General features: G+C 37.3%; 1 protein-coding gene and 1 non-coding gene across 3 annotated transcripts in view; one reads left to right on the forward strand and one right to left on the reverse strand.

The window, feature by feature from the left end:
- FRMD5 (FERM domain containing 5) overlaps positions 1–19324 on the forward strand; it is a 340548-nt gene that overhangs the window by 29666 nt on the left and 291558 nt on the right. The window lies entirely within an intron of this gene.
- On the reverse strand, positions 7084–7156 carry TRNAG-UCC (transfer RNA glycine (anticodon UCC)). The gene has a single exon. It is a non-coding gene; the product is annotated as a tRNA-Gly (tRNA).

The following is a 19324-nucleotide window of genomic DNA, read 5'->3' on the forward strand; positions in this document are numbered from 1 at the left end:
TGATATCTTTGGGGGCAATTATTCAGCCTATTACAGAAGGTTATACATCAAAATTTTGATGGTTATTATCTCTGGGTGTTGTGATTATGGAGGATTTAAATTTTATATCTTATATCCTTGTCTTCCAGGAAGACTCAGGGAAGTAATATTAACTCCATGAGCTTCTCTCAAACTGTATCAGATATGATTTAAACCTTTTTGAAATCTTTGACTATCAGGTCACTCTGCTTGGAGGTTCAGAAGGGATTTAAAACATTAGAAATATGACTTTTTTCCCCTTCAGTTTTATGATGGTTATTTGATTTAGAAGTTGTACCCTATCAGGACAGATAAACAGAACTCCATTATTATTTGTCCTCCTATGGATTACTTTTCAAAGACTTTTAACCACTAAACTATATTTACTAATAATTAAATTTTCCCATTTTAATTAATGAAGGACATATATACATGCCAACTAGAATTTCTGATCATTATGAATAGCCAAATACAAAGAAATCTTGAGTCAATATAGAATTTTCACTGGGCTATTTGAAATATTGAAAATACCTCATAGATTATCACTATTATTCTCTTTACTGGTAGTGGCTTTAATGGACATCTTTATTCCTAAATGTTCTGAGAACTCTGGGTTGGGAGCACCCGTAGAATTTATTTCTTAAAATATTTTAAATAAATATTTTAAGTTATTCTTCTCTTAGGGAAGTGTAGTATGACTATAATCTACAAAATTAATCATTGAATCAAAAGTTAAACTTGTAAATTCCTCCATCATCTTTGGTAAAACCATCTCTGCTTTTGTCAGTGTCCTTTAACTTTTGGACATCGTTCAGAATTTGTTTTTATATTATTAGCTACCCCAATCTACCTTTCATCTTCAACTCACTTTCTACTTTGCTTAAACTGTCTTCTAACTTTAGAAAGAAGCAAGTGTTCCATTTCATTTTGATGGACAGATAGCAATGTGGTGAAATTTTAAGATGTAAAGACAAGAAAGCTTAGCTGTGTTTATAACTGTAGATGCAAATAAGATCTCATCTGTTCATTTCTGCTCAAATTTGGTAGTTCTTGAAGTATCTTCATTCATTTCCAGAGCCATGCTGGAGTTGGGTACCCCAGGTTGCTGGAAGGTTGAAATTATTCCCATCCAGCTGAAGATTTCTATCACTAACATTGCTGCAGTTGCTACTATTATGAAACCCTGTTATTCTCTACTCCTTTGAATTCCCCAAGTTCTTTCTTTAAGAAGTAAAGAAAATGAGGGGGAACTTGAATATTAGGTTTGAGACTATATAAAAAATGGTTAGCTTGTGGGGTAGAGAGTGGATTTCAATTCCTTTGTTTACTTTGTTTTGTTAAAGGTCAAGGTGGCCTTTGATAAGTCACATATAACAAATATAAAACAAAATATAGCAAATACATGTTACATTTTACAGTAGAATTGTAACATGGCAGGAAGATTTCCTGCCTCAAGTAGTAAGTGTGATATAACCAAGTTCAAGATCTCATTTCTGCGGTTTATTGAATGCTGCAGTATCTAGCTTTCCCTGATTTTATACATATTGGATAATATCTCCATAATTTAAGACCCAGAATAGTATTACTTCACCAATACTAGTTATTTTAAGTGAAATAAATTGACTTTCCTTAGTATGGGTATAAATATGTACCCTGATTATCTGGGGATTTTAATTTTATTATTTTTAACCTTAAATTACATTTAATTATGATCAATGTCTTTGACTGGAATCCATGTGCTTGGGAAATATGCTTGCAAAATGACCACAAAATAATAGGGTTAAGCAAATCTATAATTTTGAAAATCTCAAAAAGCATTCCAAGACATATTAGAATCTTGACAAGTCTTGACAAGGATGCTTATTTTTAGTATGACCAGAGGGAAGTAGAAGTGGAGAGGTCAGTGTTTATGTCCAAACCGCATCAGCAGAATTAGGGTTAGAATTCTTTGTTTCACATAGAAGTGTTAAGATTTTCTTTCTGAGCCAGTATTTCTTCTACATATTGAAACGTATATTAACTGTATCTGTTTTAATACTTAGGGGTCAAATGGATTGTAACAGCCTTAGGCCATATGTTCATAAACTTGAGAGTCATGAAAATAGATTAGGAGAATGCTTTTTCTCCTATAGGATGAATTACCACAAGATGAAAACAGCCTTGGAATTGCTGTCGAGTTAGGAACCTAGTTAATTTAAGAGAGAAGGTGTTACTGAAGTAACATTCTGCTTTTTATTGCATCCTGCTATAATGATACTGCTAGGCATAGGAGAAACAAAAATGTACATATATATATTTGTTGAATTTTTTCCCCTGAAGAACTTTTCTTATAATTTTCTTGGAAATTGGGAGGGATGCTGTCTTTATTTTCATAAATGCGCCAAAAGGAGATATTTGAAGAAAAAATATACATCTGAGCATATATCAGTTTTAAAAATAAAACGTTTTATGCTAGAGAAAATACCATATTTCCTCTGTTTTGTCCTAAGATTCCAGCCATTTAAGCTTCCAGAAGGTAGAGTATAACTAATTTGATAAATTTCTATGTTTCAAAAAAGGTTGCTGTAGGAGAGAGCTCAGATATCCATCAACTGGTGAATGGATAACCAAACTGTGGAACAGCCATAAAATGGAATAGTACTCAGCAATAGAAAGGAACAAACCATTGATTTATGCAACAACATGATGAATTTCAAATGCGTTTTGCTAAGTAATAGAAGCCAGACACGAAAGGGTTTTGGACTATATAATTCTATGATACGACATTCTGGAAAGAGCAAAAATATAGGGACAGAAATCACATCAGTGATTATCAGGGGCTGGGGTCTGGGAGAAGGAATTGACTAAAAACGTACAAGGCAGCTTTTCTAGATGGTGGAAACATTCTGTATGTTCATTGTGATAGTGGTTATATGATTGTAACATTTGTCAAAGCACATTACTTAAAAAAGGTGAATTTTACTTTTTGTAAATTGTATTGTACTCCACTAAATCTGACCAAAAAAGTGTAAGGTATACTGAGAGGGTCCTCAACAAATATTAATTTACGGGAATTAGATTAATATCTGCTACCTGCCAGCCATTAGCCCATTGTATCAAAGTTCTTACTTGCAAGCAACAGAACTGACTTTGGCTGATTTTAACAGAAGAGAAATTTATTGATAAGACATTACACAGCTCAGAAAACTTATAGGGAGGATACAAAGCAGGTTTGGAAAATGGACAACAGCAAGGGAAGCTAGAGAGCACCCAGAACCAAGAATAACACTGTAGAGCCTGTCTGGAAAAGACACTGCTGTCTCTGTCTCTGATGCCACAACTTGCCCCACTGTCACCAAGGATACCGGAAACTAGGTACCAGTGTCACATTCCTGCCATTTCTGCCCCTGTACACTTGATATTGGTGCTGCAACTGTCTTAGCTGCCTGTGTCTGCCACCAGCATGTATTCTCTTTGGTCCCTCCTTCTTCACTGTCACAGCTTCAGAGTCAAGGTCCAGGGTAGAAGTGTTTGGGTGGCCAAGCCAGAGTCATATGCTGTATTCCAGCTGCAAGGAAGGCTAGGAAAGTGAGTGTCTGATGTTTTCAGTTTCTACAGTATCTCCCACCAAGACCCAGAAAGTTAGAAAGCAGTTATGCTGGGCAGAAAAATCCATTATTTCTATGCATCCATCAAAATATGAACTAAATTTTAAACTTTACTTTCTGTAGCCCTTATCCTGCTAGTGAATAGGCTAGCATTCTGTTAATTTTTATTATTGTATGATGCTGTTTATGATTGTCACAGTCGAGTTTCATATATGATCTTTGATCTTTAGGCTAATTTTTGAAAGACTTTTCTTTTTTTCTTAGAGCAGTTTTAGATTTATAGCAAAATTGAGAGGAAGGTAGAGGGATTTCCCATACACATGCATACCTTTCTCCATTATTAAGGCTGCTTTTTTTCTTTTAAAATTTTATTTATTGAGGCAACATTGGTTTGTAATATTATATTTCAACACTACAGCGTGCCTACCACCAAAAGTTTAGTTTCCATCTGTCACCATACTGTTGATCCCCTTTACCCATTTCTCTCACCTCCTAACCTCCCTTCCCCTCTGGTAACCAATACTCTGTTCTCTGTATCTATGTGTTTGTTTTTGTTTGTTCACTTATTTTCATTTATTTGTTTGTTTTTTATATTCCATGTACAAGTGAAATCACATGATATTTGTATTTTTCCATCTGATTTCTCTCAGCATAATACCCTCAAGCTTTATTCATATTGTCACAAGTGGCAAGATTTTATCTTTTTTATGGCTGAGTAGTGTTCTACTGTATATATATACCACATCTTTATTTTATTTTATTTTTTAACATCTTTATTGGAGTAAAATTGCTTTACAATGGTGTGTTAGTTTCTGCTTTATAACAAAGTGAATCAGTTATACATATGTTCCCATATCTCTTCCCTCTTGCATCTCCCTCCCTCCCACCCTCCCTATCCCACCCCTCTAGGTGGTCACAAAGCACCGAGGTGATCTCCCTGTGCTATGCGGCTGCTTCCCACTAGCTATCTATTTTATGTTTGGTAGTGTATATATGTCCATGCCACTCTCTCACTTTGTCCCAGCTTACCCTTCCCCCTCCCCGTATCCTCAACTCCATTCTCTAGTAGGTCTGCATGTTTATTCCCGTCTTGCCCCTAGGTTCTTCATGACCATTTTTTTTTTTTAGATTCCATATATATATGTTAGCATATGGTATTTGTTTTTCTCTTTCTGACTTATTTCACTCTGTATGACAGACTCTAGGTCCATCCACCTCACTACAGATAACTGTTTTGTTCCTTTTTATGACTGAGTAATGTTCCATTGATATATACCACATCTTATTTATCCATCATAAATGGATAAATTTATCCATTCATATGGTTGTTTCCATATCTTGGCTATTGTAAATAATGCTGCCATGAACATAGGGGTGCATATTTTTGAATATTTTTTTGTATTCTTCAGATAAATATCCAGAAGTGGAATAGCTGGGTCATATGGTAATTCTGTTCTTAATGTTTTGTGGAGTCTCCATATTGTTTTCCATAGTGGCTACTTCAGTTTACATTCCCACCAACAGTGCATGAAGGGACATTCCTTTTTCTCCACATCCTCACCAGCACTTATTTCTTGCTTTTTCAATAATGTAGGCTGATTTTAGTTTAAAGAATAATTCTGAATCTGCAAAGAATGACCAATAATATGTGCTTCAAACATGGTGAGTAGTCAGTAAATGTTGTTAAACAAATCCATAAAAGTTAGAAAAAGTATATTTTTCTATAACCAAAAAAGTGTGCTTAAAGATACAAAAATAATCAGTACACAAAGAGAGTGTACCGTGATCAAGTGCTGGAATCTCAGGCTAGATCATCATTTGGAAGTGCATTAGTAGACTATTATATCAGACGATGAAATGAGAAAAATCTTGGACTTGTCTTCTCGCAATCTGCTAAGATGACCACCACATACATGCACTAGTAAGGAAGGATGTTCCGGGAAACCAAAGAAAACATGATGGGGGTGGGTAGACATTGTGTGGAAGGAAGTGAGGCTGTAGAAATGAAAGGTAGAGAGGATAGTGAGGAGCAGGAGATAGAGAAGCCTCTTGTCTTGCTTTCCTAAGAGACGGTGCCCAGGTTAAGGAGCAGCATAAAATGGAGCATGCAGATTTGAAAGACTTCTTGCTGGAAGAAAGGCAGAGATAGAGAATGTGGGGTTAAAAATGGATAATGATGTCTGTCGACATTTAATTTGGCTCTTATGACATGAAGTGGAGGCACTTGACTAGGCAACCTTCAGGGCCTCTAATCAGCTGCACATTCACCCCATGCAACAAGAGAAGAGGCCTTGTTAAAAATCTTAGCACAGTGGAGAGGAGAGGGAGACAGCAGCTTTTGACCCTAACGTGAGACCCTGCAAAAGTTCTGTTCATGAGACATTCACTTTCTTCCCTTTCAGATCTGGTTAAGAATGAACACTTGGATGTTTTACTTCATGTGGATTTAGTTAGCATCTTGGCAATCCTACTTTTTTTCTGAACAATGTGTTTGTTGTTAGTTTCATGATGTTGGTCGTGTTTGTGCTTTGTAACTTATTGCTGTTTTCCCATATACAAATAGATCATTTATGCACTTTCTGAGGTCTTACCTTAATCCTGACTTTCTAAATGTTCTTAAATGTCCCAGATATATATCAGCACACTTTGTTTACTAGCATTTGCCTTTTAAAAAGTGAAATATAAAAGACATAATTTAGTTACCATACTATTCACCCTTTTACAGAGTACAGTTCACTGGTTTTTAGAATATTCACAAAGTTGTGTGTCTATTTCCACTTTATATTTTTATTTTCACCACCCCCAAAAGAAACCCGTTACCTATTAGCAGTTACTCCCCATTCCCTCCTATCACCAGCTCTTGGCAACCACTTATCTACTTTCCATCTCTATGAGTTTGCCTGTTTGGGAAATTTCATACAAATGGAATCATGTAGTATGTGGCCTTTTGTGAATGACTTCTTTTACTAGCAAAATGTTTCCAAAGTTCACCTGCTTGTAGCCTGTATCAGTACTTCATTTCTTTAAAAAAAAATTGTGGTAAAACATAAAAAATACAAATTTTATCATATTCACAATTTTTAAGTGTACAGTTCTGTGGCATTAGGTACATTCACATTGTTGTACTTCATTCCTTTTTATTGCTGAATAATATTCCATTGTATGGATATACTACATCTTGTTCATCTACTCATCGTTTGGCAGACACTGGATCGTTTCCACTTTTTGGCTATTATGTTCTGCTATGAACATTTGTGTACCAGAATTTACTTTCAATCTGAAATATTTCAATCATGGTGAAGAAGATTGAACTTTGGACTTGTATTTTAAGTGCATCTCTTAGACTGATGAGGTAATGTTAATGTATTCCTGGGCAATCACCTAACTTCTCTTGGTCTGAGAGCAGGTGGTATTGTCCCCATTTTCTTTCTGGTTTTTTTTTTTTTTTGGCCGTGCCATGCGGCATGTGGGATCTTAGCTCCCCAACCAGGGATCGAACCTGTGCCCCCTGCAGTGGAAGTGCAGAGTCCTAACCACTGGACCACCAGGGAATTCCTGGAAGTTGGCTTTTAGAAAAGAGGGAAAGAAAGGAGGGATGCTTGGGCAGCTGTAGACTGAAATTCGAAGTGAATCTTTGGGCTCCACACAGTTTCCTTCCTCTTTCTGTTGTCATCCCTTATTCTCTCATCGCCAGCGCTCTCTTGCCGCCTCATTACAAGAGTTTCATATGACCCAGCAATCTCACTACTGTGCATATACCCTGAGAAAACCATAATTCAAAAAGAGTCATGTACCAAAATGTTCATTGCAGCTCTATTTACAATAGCCTGGAGATGGAAACAACCTAAGTGCCCATCATCGGATGAATGGATAAAGAAGATGTGGCACATATATACAATGGAATGTTACTCAGCCATAAAAAGAAACGAAATTGGGCTATTTGTAATGAGGTGGATAGACCTAGAGTCTGTCATACAGAGTGAAGTAAGTCAGAAAGAGAAAAACAAATACCGTATGCTAACACATATATATGGAATTTAAGAAAAAGAATGTCATAAAGAACCTAGGGGTAAGACAGGAATAAAGACATAGACCTACTAGAGAATGGACTTGAGGATATGGGGAGGGGGAAGGGTGAGCTGTGACAAAGTGAGAGAGAGGCATGGACATATATACACTACCAAACGTAAGGTAGATAGCTAGTGGGAAGCAGCTGCATAGCACAGGGAGATCAGCTCGGTGCTTTGTGACAGCCTGGAGGGGTGGGATAGGGAGGGTGGGAGGGAGGGAGATGCAAGAGGGAAGAGATATGGGAACATATGTATATGTATAACTGATTCACTTTGTTATAAAGCAGAAACTAACACACCATTGTAAAGCAACTATACTCCAATAAAGATGTAAAAAAAAGAGTTCCCACTGCTCCTCCTCTTCCTCACTTTCCCTCGAAACTCTCCTCCAGTATGATTAATTGTCAGCTTCTTTCAACCACCTAAGTGACCAATAAACCTATTTTGCTTAGTTTGTTTGCTTTTGGTGGCAGGAGGTGTGTGTATATGTGTTTATTTGTTAACTTAAATGAAGGTGTAAATGATGGAAACGCTTTGTAATCTAAGGGAGAGATTTTGAGGCAGGACAGGTTTTCTTCATTCATACCACTCAACCTATTGCACCTATTTACTAAAAAAAGACACTTCAAGTAGGGAAGGAAAAGAGGAGTCTGAGGTTCTTATAACCCTTTAAGAAAGTGTCTCTACCTAAAAATCCCAGGAAGGAATGGCAGAACATGAGGCTCCTAAAGGTGACAGACAGTTCATTACAAATTCACAGAAAGCAGTCTCTCAGCTGAATCCCATTTCCAGAGAAAATAATCATTGTAGTGGAGAGTGTGTAGAAGGAGGGGAAGGTATGGTGGAGTAGAGGGCAGTTTTGGAGTTTGGGACATTTAAATAGAAGCAGAACTAGTTAAGATCAGTCCCATCTCTGATGGAGAAAGAAGTTGATCACCGTATGCCATCCCAGTGCCTTCCTGGAAATTACCAGTGGTAGTAAGTTATACCATCACTTATTGTTTGCTTAATTACCATGCATCACAGCAATGATTATGCATTGTAAAATTATTGTGTTTTATTTTATTAGAAAACTGTACATAACCTTTTTAGCTAGGCATGTTGCTCAATTACTCTCAATAGAAAGCATTACTGGTGGGTAAGAGTATTGATATGCAGGTGAGACTTTGTGGTGCTCTTTAAGTCCTAACATGTTTTTTGGCAATCATTTAACGAAGCAATGTGCTAGACCCTGAGGGTGTTACAGTGAAAGCCAAGGTCTTAGCCTAAACAGGCTTATGATTAGGTGGGTGAATATCAAATCACCATAATAAACTGTGCTAAGTATTCAGAGGTATAGACAGGATACTTTGGGACACTTGGCTCAGCATGAGAGTGGTCAGGGTAGACTTTCTAGAGGAAGTAACAGTTGAACTGTCTTGAATAATAAGTAGGAGCTGTTTGGGCACAGAAATTGGGGGAGGGCTTCCCTGGTGGCACAGTGGTTAAGAATCTGCCTGCCAATGCAGGGGACAGGGGTTAAAGCCCTGGTCTGGGAAGATGCCACATGCCGTGGAGCAACTAAGCCCGTGCACCACAACTACTGAGCCTGCGCTCTAGAGCCCGCGAGCCACAACTACCTAGCCTGCGTGCCACAACTACTGAAGCCCGTGGGCCTAGAGCCTGTGCTCTGCAACGAGAGAAGCCACCGCAATGAGAAGCCCACGCACCACAACGAAGAGTAGCCCGCACTCGCGGCAACTAGAGAAAGCACAGGTGCAGCAACGAAGACCCAACACAGCCAAAAATAAATAAAAAAAAAAAAGAAAAGAAAAGAAATTGGGGGAGCCGTGGGACATTACAGGTAAAAGGAATAGCATGGGCACAGGTAGAGGCGTCTTTGCCTACATGTGTTGCCAACTCAGGAAGGGACCAATAAGTATCCATGGGATGGTAAAGGAGATAAAAAACAATACATTTGATCCTGCTGACAAAGAGCACATGGTTTACTTACTAGAGATGTATTTATTCTTTTGTGCCACCAGGGTGTCCTTTAGCAAATTACCTGCCTCTTCCATTGTGCAATATGGTACGCTAGTGGCTTGATAAAATTAACACCCCCTCCACAAGTGAGCAATTTACTTTCTTCTTATAAAATCAGGGCTGGTAAATTGCTTTGTATTCTTTTAGCTGGTTATATAGGGTTTTTTTTTTACAAGTTGTTTTTTTTTTTAAACAAAAATCCAAAGAGAATTTTATGGACAAAGAATCTTCAAACAAAATGCTTAGGTATTCCTAGTTGTCATGAAAATGTGCTTAATTGGTGATGATGGATTTAATATTTAATAGTTTGAAAAGCTCCATTCAAACTTAAATGTCTAACAATAGGGGACTGATTGAATAAATCATGATATATTCTCAGATACTATTTAGCCTTAAGTTTGAAGTTATGGAAGAATGTTATGACATAGATGCTCACCATGTTGCTGAATGTCCAAGAGTGGTCTACAGATGGGTTAGTGAGTAACATGGTATCACTTTTCTAAAATGTGTATTAACTGGTAAGCTCCAGGCCTCAGTAGCCTGGAAGAATGAAACAGGTCCTTTTTATGTTCTCCCAATGATAATAACCCATCTTGCCCTTTCCTTCTTACCAGCCTGTCAGATTCTGGTCTATCCTGTAATAGCTCCCAGTTATTTCTGAGAGTCCTAAATGTGCCATATGATTCATCTTTGGCTCACCCTTGTTGATAGATGCTACCCTTGATGAGCCTCACTGAAGGTACTGCTGAGAACCTCAGGGCCTTGACAGAGAAGCTGCCTCTATTCAGCATGAGTCTATCAAATCCCTTAATTCTGGTGTGCCAGAGAATTGCATGTTCTTTTCAGAGGTGGGGAAAAGTGGCTTCCTCCACAGAGCTGGGCTTTGTTGCAAAAGTCTACAGACCTACTTAAGAAATCCTGCAATTCCTCTAACTGCTGGTCTTCATCCTTTATTCACAAGGGTTCAGACTTGGAAGATCACAGCAGAAGTTACCGTGCTCCCCAGTCCACCTGCTTTCGCTCTCTGGGTGAATGGCATCATCATCTGCCTCCTTGTTCCAGTCAGAAACCTGAGGCATTCCAGACTCATCCCGATCGCTCACGTTTAGCCTCCAAATTTTCTTTTGTCTTTCAGTCTTGGAAATCTGTTAATCCTTTTTGTCTCCACTGCCTCTCCAGAGTTCAGGCCTTCATTTCTCATCTGGATTATATTAATAGCCTCCTAATCATTCATGAAGCTTCCAAGTCTTTCTCCTCTTCTGAGTTAGCTTCCACACTCCATTAGCATGGAACACATAGCCCTTTAGGGTCTAGCCTTGATACAGCTCCATCCTTTTCCCTGCCACTCAGTCTCTCTATAGATACCTTATTTGGTGTTTCTACTCTCTCAGACATCTGTGTCTTTTAAAAAATTTTTAATAAAATATATATAACATAAAATTTACCATTTTTAAATGTACAATTCAGTGGCATGAAGTACATTCACAATATTGTGTAACCATCACCACTGTCTATTTCCAGAACTCTTTCATCGTCCCAAACAGAACTGCTGTGTCTCTTTTGCCTCACTGCATGGCACGTGGGATCTTAGTTCCCCAACCAGGGATGGAACCCATGCCCACCGCAGTGGAAACGTGAAGTCCTAACCATGGCACCGCCAGAGAATTCCCTGAACTGCTGTGTCTTTTCCTCTAAGTAGAATGCCCTGAACTGCTGTGTCTTTTCCTCTAAGTAGAACGCCGTGTCCCCCCACTCCCACCCCTGTTCCTCCTAAGGATCTCTCCAGACTTGAATCTCAAATGCCACCTTGTCTGAGAAACTTTCCACGATTCTTTAGACTTGAATTTGGTGTATGCTTTTTTGTCTTCCCATGCCACTCTGGACATACACCTATCATGACACATCTACAATATTATGATTGTTGGCTTATGAGGCTCTTTTCCACTAGACTTTGAGGTCTTTGAATGAAAAGTTTGACTTTGAATAAAGAGTCTTTTTTCTCTGCATCCTTAGCTTCTAGCATTGTGCCTGCTGTGAATAAACGATTGGACTCAGCTTCCTATCAGCTAGGCAAATTAGCACTTGCTCACATGCTAGCATTGAATGAAAATCAGGTAACAGGTCTAAAAGAAATTTCATAAATATAGGCTCTTTCTCCTTTTCATTAGATATTCATGGAAATTTGTTTTTGAGGGCTGCTTTGAGTATGTAATTTCTCAGGCAGTTAGACATAGTCTCCTATACTTATGATTTTAATGGGTGAGTGATGGGTTGAGTTAGGAGTATACAGTAACTGGGTAAGGGGGGATGAGAATTAGGGAGAGTAAAAATATTACAAAATGCTGAAAGTATAATATGTGTGGTCTTCAATATCCAGAATAGTGAGTTTCCAAGACTGCTTTTTGTCAGGTTATGAGGTATAAAAGAAGGAAATGGATGTCTTATTTTGGTGCTATTGGATGGAAAATCAGAGAGAAGACACTGGAATGAGTCAAGGTACTAGGCAGGGTTTAAGGGCACAACAATTTCTTTTTTTTCCTTCTGTCCAATTTTTTTTTCCGAGAACAGGAAAATAGATAGGGACAATTCTTAAAGGACAGAGCCACTACTAATTCTGTTATGGCGTCCCTAGCTTCTCATGGTAGTAGTTCAACGTTTCACTTCTGGTTATACCTCACCCTGATGTGAGATGCTTTGTCAGAAGGAGTGGGACAGAGGCTCCAAAATTCCTAGAATAAGGGTTTCCCTGATGGCGCAGTGGTTGAGAATCTGCCTGCTAATGCAGGGGACACGGGTTCGAGCCCTGGTCTGGGAGGATCCCACATGCCGCAGAGCAACTAGGCCCGTGAGCCACAACTACTGAGCCTGTGTGTCTGGAGCCTGTGCTCCGCAGCAAGAGAGGCCGCGATAGTGAGAGGCCTGCGCACTGCGATGAAGAGTGGCCCCCGCTTGCCACAACTAGAGAGAGCCCTCGCACAGAAACGAAGACCCAACACAGCAAAAAAATTAATTAATAAAACTCCTACCCCTGACATCTTAAAAAGAAAAATTCCTAGAATAAAACTTAGATATGTGGATCTGTCATTCATGCACTTTTATTTCACTTCCTTTTGCCTTAAATTGAGTGGAGTAAAATGCTAAGCATACCATTTAAAATCCTGTTCAGCCAGCTGCTCAGCTAGAAAGGTCAATCTTCATCACTCCATTTATATTGAACAAACATATTTGTGGCAGCAAGAGAAGAGATCTGAATCAAGAAAAAAAATGAAGTCCAGTAAAGTGATTCAATTGTCTAATCAAGCATCTGACTTGAACATAATTTGAAGGGTCCTTGAAGTTTCTTTTTTTTAAAGGCTTGAAATCAGAAATTTGCAATTGACACAACATGAGTCATGCAGATCTGATTGAGGTTCCTGCGTTTTCTTTTTCTTTCAACTCTTGAGTTGTACTCTTTCATTTTCTTTCCTGTTTGGAGTCCAGTGGAAAAAGGAAATGAGAGTAATTTAAAGTGAAATTATATGGTACATTTGCATATTGTAGAACTAGTGGTATTTTGGATTTGCAATTTATGATATAAATGACTTTGCAGTAGTTGTTTTTCACACAATACGTTTAGAAATTTCTGTTTCAGCACATTGAAAAAGTAGTGCCTTGGTAGTGTGACTTACCTGTTTAGGACTTTTTAAGTCATCATTGTTACTTAGATTCTTTTTTTTTCTTTTTTAGCTCTCTAACTTAAATACCGATAAAACAACCTGATTGTGGTTGTAAAATGCGTGCGTCTAAGAATTTAGCCTAATTCACCCACTAGTAATTTAGGGCCACATTGTGCATTGATGTAACTGAATGTCTTTTACTCTCCAAATATGTCATTTAAAAAGTAAGTAACAACTCAGAAGAAGGGTGTTCAACATGGATCCTTTCTTCTAGCATGCTTAGCAAAAGCATTTGGTTTAAGGATGTTCTATATTTTCTGAACAAAGCTGATGTTGTAATTTTGTTGATTTATTTATCTGAAAGTGTGTATAATTTAGACGAAATGCTTTTCAAGAAAGAAAGCATGTAGGCATTGCTGCCTGCAGGGTACTATAGTGGTACTAATAATTTAAACATCTATTAGGACTTTGATATAATCAAATGATCCACAGTTATTTAAAGAGGAGTAATTCTGAAGATTTAGTCCTTAATGTGAGGGAACCTCATAGATCACAAATATAGAATATGTCTTACACTGATGCTGATGGATTGTTCTTGAACATTTGGCCAGTGGGGAGTGCTTTGGATCCTTTAAGTGTTCGTTGACATGAACTGTGTTTTGTAAATAGAGGTTGAGGATGGGGACTTCTGAAGAAAGGAGGCTTCATGCAGAGACTTAGGAATGAAACGTATCTGAAGGCATTTGAATTCAGCTCAACATAAAAATAATGTGTGCAAAAATTATTGTGTATGTTTAACATGATGTAGAAGATGTAATCATAATGACATTTTAAAATTTGGGAATAGAATGAAAAGTTGATCTCTGTCCCATCCCTGACCTCTCGTCTCCCAGCTTGCTTTCTCAGTGGCAGCTAATGTTACTAGTTTCTTGCATATCTAGAAGTGTCAATTTAAAAGATGTTTTCCCAGTGTTTATCACAGTGCCAAACAAAATCCCATTTTCATATTTCCAAATAGCAGGGGAAGAATGTGACTTAGCTTCAGAAGCAAGAGCCTACCTGGGGCATATAGGTATTCTTCAACTTTAATACATGATGTGTTACTGGAAACACATATAAAAGTCAAATGTGTGAACCTCAAAGGAAAGTTTGAGTGCCAAAGCTACTACAAAATCCTGAACTTTGTGCTTACTTTTTTTTTGCGGTACGCGGGCCTCTCACTGCCGCGGCCTCTCCCGTTGCGGAGCACAGGCTCCGGATGCTCAGGCTCAGCGGCCATGGCTCACGGGCCCGGCCACTCCGCGGCATGTGGGATCCTCCCGGACCGGGGCATGAACCCGTGTCCCCTGCATCGGCAGGCGGACCCCCAACCACTGCGCCACCAGGGAAGCCCTGTGCTTACTTTTTAAAGAACAATCTTTGATGACCCATATTTACAGTTTAAAAAATTATTTGTACATGTACTTTTTGTTTTGTTTTGTTTTTGCAGTTGGGCATTTAGTTGACTGGTTTTTGTGCATTGAGACAAAACATGGTCTTTTTCAATACACTTAAGGTTTTCATCTTTGCCTCAGTGGTTCTGCCTTTATGATAGTATACTGTTTATCATTACTATCAGCTCTCTTTTTCTCCTTTCCTTTGGAGAACTTTCTGCATATTTCATTACACTCCTTACTGCATCTAGACAATGGTCACTGTAAAAAAGTGGGGGAGGGATCAAGTTAGTGAATTTAAAAAATTTAACCTTTTGAGACCATAGAATGTTATTATGGATGCAGGTTTAGGGATATTTTAAAATTGAGAAGATAATTCTAGGTCAGAGTTTCCCAAACATGTTGACCATGGAACATTTTAAAATTTAAAAATGAAATATATGAGATGTATAATTAATGCATGGATTGACATATAGCAAAACTATTTTACAGAGGAGTTAGTTATTGCAAGAAATGATCAGAATTTGAATCTTTTGCTGTTTTCTTTGTTATAAATATATAGTGTTAATCCACAAGCAAAAATTTTAATTAAGAACAAAAAGAATTAAAATATTGCAAGATAAAAATACTTTATAGTTTTTTTTTTGGTTTTGAAATATAACCTAAAAACCACATTAAAAATGAAAAGAGTATTTTTGTATTTTATACATATCCACTGTTTACTCTTAGGAACCATGTTGCTCAGTCTGATTCTCATAGCAGATGTAGCATCAAACCTATTCATTGATTTTGTTGGGAGTGTTTTCTTTTTGTAAAATTTATTTTCTTTTATTTTTTGTGGGAATCTTAGTTGTAGTGTGCGGGGTCTTCATTGAGACATGCGGGCTTCTCTCTAGTTGTGGTGCACAGGTGTTTTTCTCTCTAGTTGTGGTGCGTGGGCTCCAGGGAGCATGGGCTCTGTAGTTTGTGGCACGCAGGCTCTCTCATTGAGGCGTGCGACTTCAGTAGTTGTGGCGCGCAGGCTTAGTTGTCCCGTGGCATGTGGGATCTTAGTTCCCCGACCAGGGCTCGAACCCGCGTCCCCTGCATTGGAAGGTGGATTCTTTACCGCTGGACCACCAGGGAAATCCCGAGAGTGTTTTCTTACAGCATAAGAACATTTCAGAAGAGATTTTTATAACAAAGGGGAGAACATGAACTGCAGGCTTACAATCATCTACTGCTCTTGAAGTATGCAGCTCTGAAAATCATAAATTGTTTCATGTTGGACAGCTCACCTTCCAATTTTTTAGAAACCAAGTGCTATGATTATTACTTTCACATTGAAGGGGTCTGGCTTTTTGCTCGCTTGGGTCATCATGTATGGATTATGAACTAGCCATAGGTCTGTGGGGAATAACTAAGAGTGGTATAAATATTCAATGTAATAAATAAAATATCACAAATATATGCTGAAACAAAATGACAGGATTCACAACATAGACCAGCATTTATTTAATTGGCAATACATGTTCTGTGTAACTGTTTGTTGGAAAATACTCTGGGTAAATGACAGGTCAAACTTTCTTGGCATTGTCAGGTATTTTGCTATTGTGTACCATTTCTTTTTCTCCCTCACATTTTAAAAATAAACTTTTAAACCAAAGTACAGTATTTTTTATACATATATATTTATATAGGAAAATACAAATAATAAATATATAACTAGATGAGTTATCACAAAGTAAACATATCCATGTAACTAGCACCCAGATCAAGAAACAAAATATTACCAGTACCCTGAGAAGCCTTCCTCATGACTCATCCTTCTCCCCCATTACTGCCTTTTTTCCTACCAAAAGGTAATCGCTATCATAATTTCTAATAACACGTCACTTTCGCCCATTTAAAATTATTTTATTATGTGTTCTTTTGTATCTGTTTTTATCCTCAATGTAATATTAGTCCAATTTATCTATGTTGTATATGTCTGTAGTTTATCTTAATTACTGTGTTGTATTGCAGTGTATAATATACCATAGTTTTCTATGGACTTTTGGGATATTCTCTTTTTAGAGCTATTACAAATAATCCTGCTATGAATATTCTTATACATATTTTTTGGTGTGTATGCATGGTATATATATCTAGGAGTAGAATTGCTAGGTCATACAGTATATTTATATTCAACTTTAATAGATCCTACCAAAGCTTTCCTATGTGGCTTTACAATTTAAGTTCTTTTCAGTGGTGTATGTCTGCTACACTACATTCTCACCAACACATGTTATTATCCATCTTTTATTTTAGTTGTTCTGGTAGGTCCATGGTGGTGTCTCATGTTCGTGTTAATTTTATATTTCTCTGATACCTAATAAAATTGGACATCTTTTCATATGTTTATGGATGTCTTTTTAGTGAAGAATCTGTTCAAATACCTATTTTTCTTTTTACATATAGCTTTACTGAGGCATAATTCACATACTACACTATTCACACATTTAAAGTGTACAATTCAGTGACTTTTAGTATATTCACAGAGTTGTATATCCATCACCACATCAATTTTAGAATGTTTTCATTGTGCGAAAAAGAATTGCTCTCCTTAGCTGTCACTACCCAACCCCTCCACTCAGGACTCTCCTCCCTGACCCACTGGGCCCGTGGCAACCACTAATCTACATTCTGTCTCTATAGATTTGCCTATTCTGGACATTTCATCTAAATGGAATCATACAATATGAAGTCCTTTGTGACAGGCTTCTTTCACTTAACATAATGATTTCAAGGTTCCTCCATGTTTCAGCATGTATCCAGTACTTCATACATTTTTATTCCTGAATAATATTCTGTTGTATGGATATGCCACATTTTATTTACACTTTCATCAGAAGGTGGGCATTTTGGTTGTTTCTGCTTTTTGGCATAATTATGAGTAATGCTGCCATGAACATTTGTGCATCAGTTTTTGTGTGCTAGCATATGTTTTTATTTCTCTTGGGTTGTGTATTATTTCTTAAAGATTTGTGTACTGTGTAAAGGTGTTTACCGTTTTGCCTAGATATATATTTAAAATAAATTTAAAAATAAACATTGCTAACATCTATTATGTTGAACACACATTTTTGTGGAATACCATTGTTCCAAGGAGCACGGTTTGAGAAAGATTTCTAAGTGGTCGTGCTCTTCAGTATGATGGGATGTGAGGACAACAAGGGTGTGAGCCAGGAATCAGAGAGTAGTAAGTACCAAGTATTGGACTCTCATTTCACAGAAGATATTTTAGTTTGGATTTCATTGTTGAAGGAACCGTAGTCAATACTGTGTGTTATTATCTTCTCTTGGAATGGGATAGAGGGTAAATAAGGATTTTATAGAGTCCAGAAGATCTAAGAAACAGCCTTTTAAAACAATTAGGAAAGAGCTGTGTGATTTCTAGAATTTTTCTGTGAGGTATTTAGGGCTTTTCATCTTTCAAAGTTGTCATAAATTTATAGAATTTGCTTCATACAGGCCTTTTCTATAATGCATCAGAGTATGAATTATCAGAATTTCAATGTCAAATAGAAAAGACATTGTATAGTGGTTGCAATAAAGGCTTTATCCATAAAGTGTTGCCTGTTTTGCAATGAAAACAGTTCACTAAAACTTAATTAGCAGTATATACCAAGCAATTTTCACTCAGAAGCATCTTATAAATCTGCTCTGATTATAAATCATAAATACTGTTTTACACTATTGAGTATGATTAAAACCCAAATTAATCTCAAAGAAAAAGCTTTGGTTCCCTAAGTAGCCAAACATGTAAGCAGATAAAGAAGTAACATGGTGATTAGGGAAAACTAAAAACTTGTGTACTGTATTGGTTGGTCTGTTCTTAACACCTGTTTTCTAAGTCATGTTAAAAGACAAAGTTATTTCAAGTTAAGTTCACATCATAGTGAAAATTCAATTCCATTCCCATTGTGCAAAATCATAATTTTTTACATGGTAATAGAGCATTAAATTTTAAGTTGCCATTTCCGTATGGTAAACTTCTTTAGTATGATGTATTTTTTTTCTAATAGAGATGATTAAAATGAAAGACAAGGAGCCAATTATATTTTATTAGTGGCCAAATGTGTTCACTAAATTCCATGTGTTAAATATTGAACTTTCTCATTCAGTTTGGCAGAATTATCCTTGGTAACCATGTGTCCCTGCGGCTTATTAAACATAATTGAACCGCTAGTGTGTGATCAGAACTGTAACTGTGAGTAACATGCTGACGAATCCCAGACTCTAAGCAGTGACTTTTAGGGTTGGGTTTCTTAGAACTGAAGTCCTGTTCAGATAAGTTTTACACTGAAATGGACTTCACTCCCAAATTTTGTGTTTTGTAGTATATGTTTCATCTATGTTTCCACTTACCTTTCCTGCCAAACCTTATTCTAAACCCTTACCAGCAATTAAGCCCTGGTAGTTTTAGTGATATAAGAACACCACGTTTATGAAACTCTTGTTCTAGCAAATGCAATAGTGAAAAGTAATATACTAATTGAAACAGCGATTTTAAAGAG

The sequence above is a fragment of the Orcinus orca genome, chromosome 2 (genome assembly GCF_937001465.1).
Source record: "Orcinus orca chromosome 2, mOrcOrc1.1, whole genome shotgun sequence".
NCBI classification, from domain to species: Eukaryota; Metazoa; Chordata; class Mammalia; order Artiodactyla; family Delphinidae; genus Orcinus; species Orcinus orca.